At 42.0% G+C, this 6,602-nt stretch overlaps 1 long non-coding RNA gene across 1 annotated transcript; it reads right to left on the minus strand.

Annotated features, from left to right (window-relative positions):
* Positions 1-5,170: 5,170 nt before the first annotated feature.
* On the minus strand, positions 5,171-5,771 carry LOC129153480 (uncharacterized). Its single transcript, XR_011520405.1, has 4 exons — positions 5,604-5,771; positions 5,455-5,532; positions 5,302-5,379; positions 5,171-5,224 (listed from the first exon to the last, which is right to left on the minus strand). It is a non-coding gene; the product is annotated as an uncharacterized lncRNA (long non-coding RNA).
* Positions 5,772-6,602: the final 831 nt, after the last annotated feature.

The following is a 6,602-nucleotide window of genomic DNA, read 5'->3' on the forward strand; positions in this document are numbered from 1 at the left end:
TCCAGTAAAATATTTTTCTAGGAGACTCTGTTGCATTAAAGTTACTTGGGAACCCGTATCCAGCAACCCCTGGATCTGGACTCCCTCAATGGTCACCCCTATGGTAGGACTTTGCTTGATGCAGAGTACAGAAACACGCCGACTGAGGCGACATGTTCAGCTGTGAGTAACCCATGTGCTTCCCCCAAATCATCACAGGGACCTGGCTGGAAGGAGGCCCTAAAGAGGGAGATTATGGAGGACGTGAAGGCGCAGATGGGAGAGCTTACCCAGGAATTGGTGAGGGAGGTCTCCTGACGGATAGCAGCAAAATCCCCCTCAGGGTTACGGAGAGCATAAACCTTTAAGGCCTGGGCCAGGGGACCCTCCTGTAACCCCAACAACAGATGGTCCCGTAAGGCTACATCTGAGGGGGAGTCGTCGGGGTCATGTTGCCGCAACCTACAATGTAGCTCGCGCAACCTCAAAATAAAAGAAGATACAGTCTCACTTGGCTTCTGGGTGCAACCGAAAAACTGAGACCTTAACACCGCGGTTGGAGTGCGGTCTCCATACAAGGAATCTAAATAGTTAAGAATTTTACGGACTTGATCTTTTTCCTTCTCTTCCAAAACACTGACCTGACGTTTGGCTTCCCCAGCCAGCGCCCCCAATACAATATCAACCTTCCTAGGTTCTGCCAACTCCTGTGTCCCTAGCAACCCGGTTATCTGTTCCTTCCAGTCACAGTATTTTAAGTCCTCCCCATGTCCTTTAAATTTTGGAAGCCAAGGGGCCCCTGGGTAAACAGGCATCATCATGGCTAATTTATTTGGCTCCAACAGCCGCTCCCAAAGCCTGGATCCTGCCAACAACGCCAAATGTGGCACCTTCCTACCGGGTGGGTGGGCTACATTATATATCTACCAAATACAAAATCCCACCCAAGGATTACACCAGGTAAATTGAGAGCGTCTGCCAGAGATCAAAGGAATCAGCCATTAACCACCGCACCGGGGTTTATTGAAAATTCTAATTAAAACATCATTTTAAAAAAACCAGGTTAGGACAGTCACTATAAACGGTTGTCAGAACTGGGCCGGAGAGTCTGCAGCCTTATCTGGACGCTGCGGGGCAGATTCCTCCTCCTTGGGGACGCTTGTCTGCCGCGCTGCCGGTTTCCTCTTCCCTCGATAGCTCGCCTCCTCCTTCAAGATGCGCGTCTGCCGCACCGCCGTTTCCCTCGATCGGCCGCTTCCTCCTGCAGATCAGTCACTGGCTCGGCCGCGTCACCGCGCCACGCTGTCGTCCTCCTCTGTCGCGGGTCCACATGTCAGTGAATTTAACGGCAGTCACTGCTCGATCACACACCGCGGGTCACACCTTGTCACAGGGCCGCTACTCACACGCCAGGGCAGAGGAATACCCTGCCCACATCTCCATGAAGCCTCGTCACAGACGATCGGTGTCCTTTCACCCGGCGATTCTCTGCTTGCTGCCACCGTCTCCACCAAAAAAAACAGACGCTCCTAATCTGCCACCGGTGCAGGTAATTGCTCCGGTCCGGATGTCATCTGTCCAAGCTCATCAAAATAAAATCACACACCCTCCCAGTTTCCTGGGTTCCCCAAAATAAAAGCATTCCATGCACTAAACTAAATAAAAAAGAATACACACTAAAAACACACCACACTAGAAGGAAAACCACAATAAAACAGACTTTGCCCGTATGACATCTACACTCACCCAAACGCCCGTCAAAGCACGTTGAGACGCGCTGTGTGAACAAGAATCAGATTGATTATTCATTTCAGCACATGTACGACATAGTGTAAAAACTAGTTTACCTTTGGATGTTTTAAAAGGCAGAACAGGGAAAAACAGTTTTCTGGGTGGCAAAACAATCGCTTTAATCAAACCAAAATAGTGACTTGGATCTCTGAAATTTTTAACATGAATTTCGGAATGCCCAATGGGATAATTTTGTGTGGCGTTTACATAAGGGTACAGGCTCATAAAATCCACATAGTGGATTTTTTCACCGCTCTGAGCCGAATGCCTCAGCCGAACCGGACAAGTTCTGCCTCCGTACAGGGCTTCACGAGGTAAAAGAGGAGCTGGCGGGGGGTCAAATCTTGAGACAAACTGTTTCACGTCCGGATCAGTTTTTACCATCTCCTGCCAATCATGTTCCCAAATGACATTCATTTTTAATCGATGCACAGTTTCCAACGACTGAAGCTTTTCGACGGTTTTGTCATAAATTTCACCAAAAGTGATTTTTCTCAGAGGACATATGGATGACGACAGGAAACATTTTGGACAGCCGTGGAAAAAACAACCCATAAACTCAAAGCCATTGTCAACGCCTGAAATCACAGCATATCCGTCGAGATAAAAATCTCCCACTTTATACTCCCCCAAAGGCGTTAAAGCGTGTTGAATGTCTACATTTTGACTGCGTGAAACCCATTCCAGCCACACGATGCTTGAACTTGAAAATGGTTTTTGTTGCGGTCGATAGCCGAGCGGACAAGGGATGGCCAATGTGTCTGGTTTTAGGAATTTTGATCTAAACACTCGCATGCAAGCTGAAGCGATCGTGACAGATTTCAGCGGGTCGATCCCTTTTTCATTAAAAAACTCCTCTGAAAATACCGCATGCTTTACGCAGAATTTCCACATCGTTTCTACAATAAAACATAGCCTCCTTCCTGAAATCAAACAGCTGTTGTTTAGTCACATCGGTGTACCATTCTAAAAATATCTTTTTATGCTCCGGAGACATTTGTTCAAACCCATAATGGCTGACATCTGGATAAGGCCCTTTATAATTCAGATGTTCAAGCGATGAAAATCTGTGAGGAAAATAACCTTTAGTTTTATCTGTAAAGCCCAAAGCAGCTGGAAGGTTGGCTAATTTCATCATGAGAAAACTTAAGGAATCTATGAATCTCAGCCCGAAATCTGGATCGTGAAAACTCAAGATTTTACAGCCTTGCATGAGTATATTTTTGGGAACAATTTTTAATTGACACATAGCTCTCAAAATTATATAAGCATCAAATCCGCGCGCATTGTGTGCAACAAATGTATAATTGCTGAATTTAGGACGACGCATCTGCATAATAAAATCTTTAATGCAATCTAAACCAAATTTCTCCCAAACGCCGCCTGAATCGGATTTTGCACAGATTAAAAAAGGTGTATGCACACCGTTCTGATCCGTAAACGTTTCAGTGTCGTAATAAATAAACTTTTCCGTTAAACCGTCATCTTTTTTTTCAAGCTGAATAAAACAGCGATGATCATCCGTGACCACCGACTGTTTGCAAACGATGCATTTGGTCGCTGAGCAAACGTGCTTTGAGCCATTTCCACCCATAGCGATGTAATAAGTTTGTTTACAAATGGTGCATTTTTTAAACATTTCGCAAGGAGAAACTGCCCTGTCTGCTTGAGGCCTGAAAACAGGTGTTTTGTGAGTTTGAAAACATATTACATTTTGGCATATTCGATTACAATCAGAACATGTGATGAGAGACGTTTCTGTCCGTTTGCATAAATCGGTATTACACACGCGACACAACCATTTACAATGATGTCCGTTCATGTTATTATAAGGGTTAAAGCACCAAGAACAAAAATATTTGGCTCCTAAGAAACCTTTAATATTTTTTATGCCGTAATAATGTTGATTCAGTAGCAAAATGAACAACGGATTTGACCGATTGCTAAAATCTGTTTCAAATTTAGAAATGATTCTGTCGGATCTGTAAAAAATGATTATTTTTCTTTGAACAATATTTTCAAATCTAATCATGTCGCTAAATGAAACGGTTGATTGCTCCTGAAGCCCTGACTGTTGATGAATATTTTTAGCCACATTCAATAATTCTGTATCTCTCGCTGAGGGATTTAACAGTCCGACTATGCTTAGCGCAAAACACAACGGCTGATTGGCCTCTGGAGGGCAAATGAGATGGTTTCGTTTTTTATTGACTAATTCGTGATCCAGAATGGTTTCGATTTTTCGTTTCCCGCCGCCAGAAGGGTTATTTATCACCTGCAGTCTGAAATTAAATTCGTTGTCGGCCTCTAATGCTTCATTTGATTGGACTAATCGATCCAGTAAATACTGAAGCTGATTTAACATATTTGATCCGTCATAATTAAAATTAACGTGGTGCGCCGTGTGCAAAGTATTAATTTCAAACTGTACCCTATCATTGGGACGTGCGATCTGGCTTCCTCTTTCAGCAAACCTGCTTAATATTTCCATCAGATTAATATAAAACTCGGCTGGGTCGTTGATTGCTTGAAAAGACACTCTCTCTCTAATTTCACGCTGGTTAAAAGCTGCGTTTACGCTCCCTCCGATCTGCTGGTGTTGTATTTGTCTCAAAATTTCGTTTATTGCTTCTGGAGATGGTTGATCTGAATTTGATAGAATTTGATCGATCTCGTTTATGACCCCTCCACACTGCTGGTGTTCTATTTGTCTCAAAATTTCATTTATTGCTTCTGATGAAGGCTGAGATGAATTTGCTAGAATTTGATCGACCTCGTTTGAAATGGCTTGGGATGCTAAAATATCGTCTAAAATCTCACTATCTGAAGCTAATTCATCTACTTCACTCAGTCCGCTTAAATCAAACCAGTCAGTTAACACCAAATTATCGACCTCCTCCTCCTCTGAAGGATTTTGGCTGGCTAGAATTCTATCTAACAAATCTAAGTTGTTTAATTCATCATCTACTTCGCACAGATCTGAAAGTTCATCAAACCAATTTTCACTCATGATACAAAAGACATTAAAAACCTACTAAAAATGAAGAAAAAAAAATCTGCGTCCTCCTCCTTTTACAAAGCCAGAACTTGCTGGACAACTTCCACCAGGCCGGAGTTGATTTGCAGCAATAAGTATGTCAACTTCATACGATTCAACCGCTGAAGTGGTGTAAGACGGATGTTTTTCTTCTTCTTAATATGTTTTTCTGATGAAAAAATAAATAAAAATAAATAAAATGAACGAGCTTTTAATAAATTATTTATATAAATATTTAACTTACTCTGTACGGGTGCAGGAGGTGGGGCGTTCTCTTCCTCTTCATCTGAAAGGATAAAAAGCATCATATTTTTACTTCAAAATTTAATATACGCTGCGGAGTGGTTTTGTGAAACGGCTTACGGGCTGGCTGCTCAGGAGCACGGTCAGCGGTTTCAGAGTCGCTGTCGGATTGATCTGAAAGAATAAAAACAAGGAAAAATATGAACGAATCATCTTTGAAGTAAATAACCACCTTTTTATATATCTCTTACCCTGTGCAGGAGAAGGGGGAGGAGGAGGAGGAGGAGGAGGTGTGGGCTGAGATATTGAAGCGGCTGTCAGATGTTGTTCTGAAAGGATAAAAACAACGGTAAATGTGAACGAGTCATCTTTGACTTATTAATCAGTTTTTTTTTTATCGTTACCATCCGTCTGCGCAGGAGAAGGGGGTGGAGGTGGTGGAGGCTGAGATATTGGGGGTGCGTAGGCTGTCGGCCGTTGCTCTGGAGAATAAAAACGATAAATATGAACGACACATCTTTGACTTATTAATCACTATTTTGTAATCACTTACCAGCTTCGAGGATCGTCTGTGGTGTGATGATCCTGTAACGAACAGCTTTCGCGTTCGTGTGTGATCTGACGGTCTGGCTGGGCTGATTTGAATGTAAGACGGTTCGGCTGGTGGATGGAGGCGTGGTTGGATAAAAGTTATCACTTCCGGGGTAAGGTTGAACCCCCTCCTTTTCTGTGAAATGAAATATTTCTCAGTTGACGTTATGTATATATATATATATATATATATATATATATATATATATATATATATATAAATATATATATATATATATTTATAAAATCCACTCACTCAGATTGTCGACCGCACGGTTAATTTTATACAAATCATCTTGATGAAAAGGTATCGGTGTTTTACAAGTTAATTCCTCAATAGGAATTTCTTCCCACTCGCCGTCCGATATGACAATAGCGTCTGAAAAATAAAGATGTTAAACCAGAAAGAAACAAAAAGATTTGCATCTTAAGTTAAAAACTTACCCGTCATCTTAGCTCGTTACACCTCAAATCACGACTCCGAAAATGCGTTTTACATTTTATACCGCTGTTTAAAAAAATCTTGAATAGAAAACGGTTGCGATTGGTCGAAAAATTTTTTTAAATAAACAATACAGAGTCATTTGCTTTGTTGTGTAAGGAGACAAATGATTGAATGGCTGATTAGAGTTGGTAACCCAGAGAGAGTCAGACATTTTCTGAAAGGTGTGTGTGTGTGTGTGTGTGTGTGTGTGTGTGTGTGTGAGTGTGTGTGTGTGTGTGTGTGTGTGTGTGTGTGTGTTTAACTCGTATCCATTTCTTCTTCAAAACTCCCAGAGCAGAAATAAAAAAACCTTTACGATCCAAAAAATAATACCGGACTGGTTTTGTACCGGACATTTCTTCCTGAAATCGCTTATGTTTCCTTAATAATGGATAAAATGTAGCAGCTCCTTCACTCGTGTGTAAATCCGTTTACGACATGCATGTGCCTTAGTTTAACTATTCTGAGAGGAACGAC

This window comes from Nothobranchius furzeri, chromosome 4, assembly GCF_043380555.1.
Source record: "Nothobranchius furzeri strain GRZ-AD chromosome 4, NfurGRZ-RIMD1, whole genome shotgun sequence".
NCBI classification, from domain to species: Eukaryota; Metazoa; Chordata; class Actinopteri; order Cyprinodontiformes; family Nothobranchiidae; genus Nothobranchius; species Nothobranchius furzeri.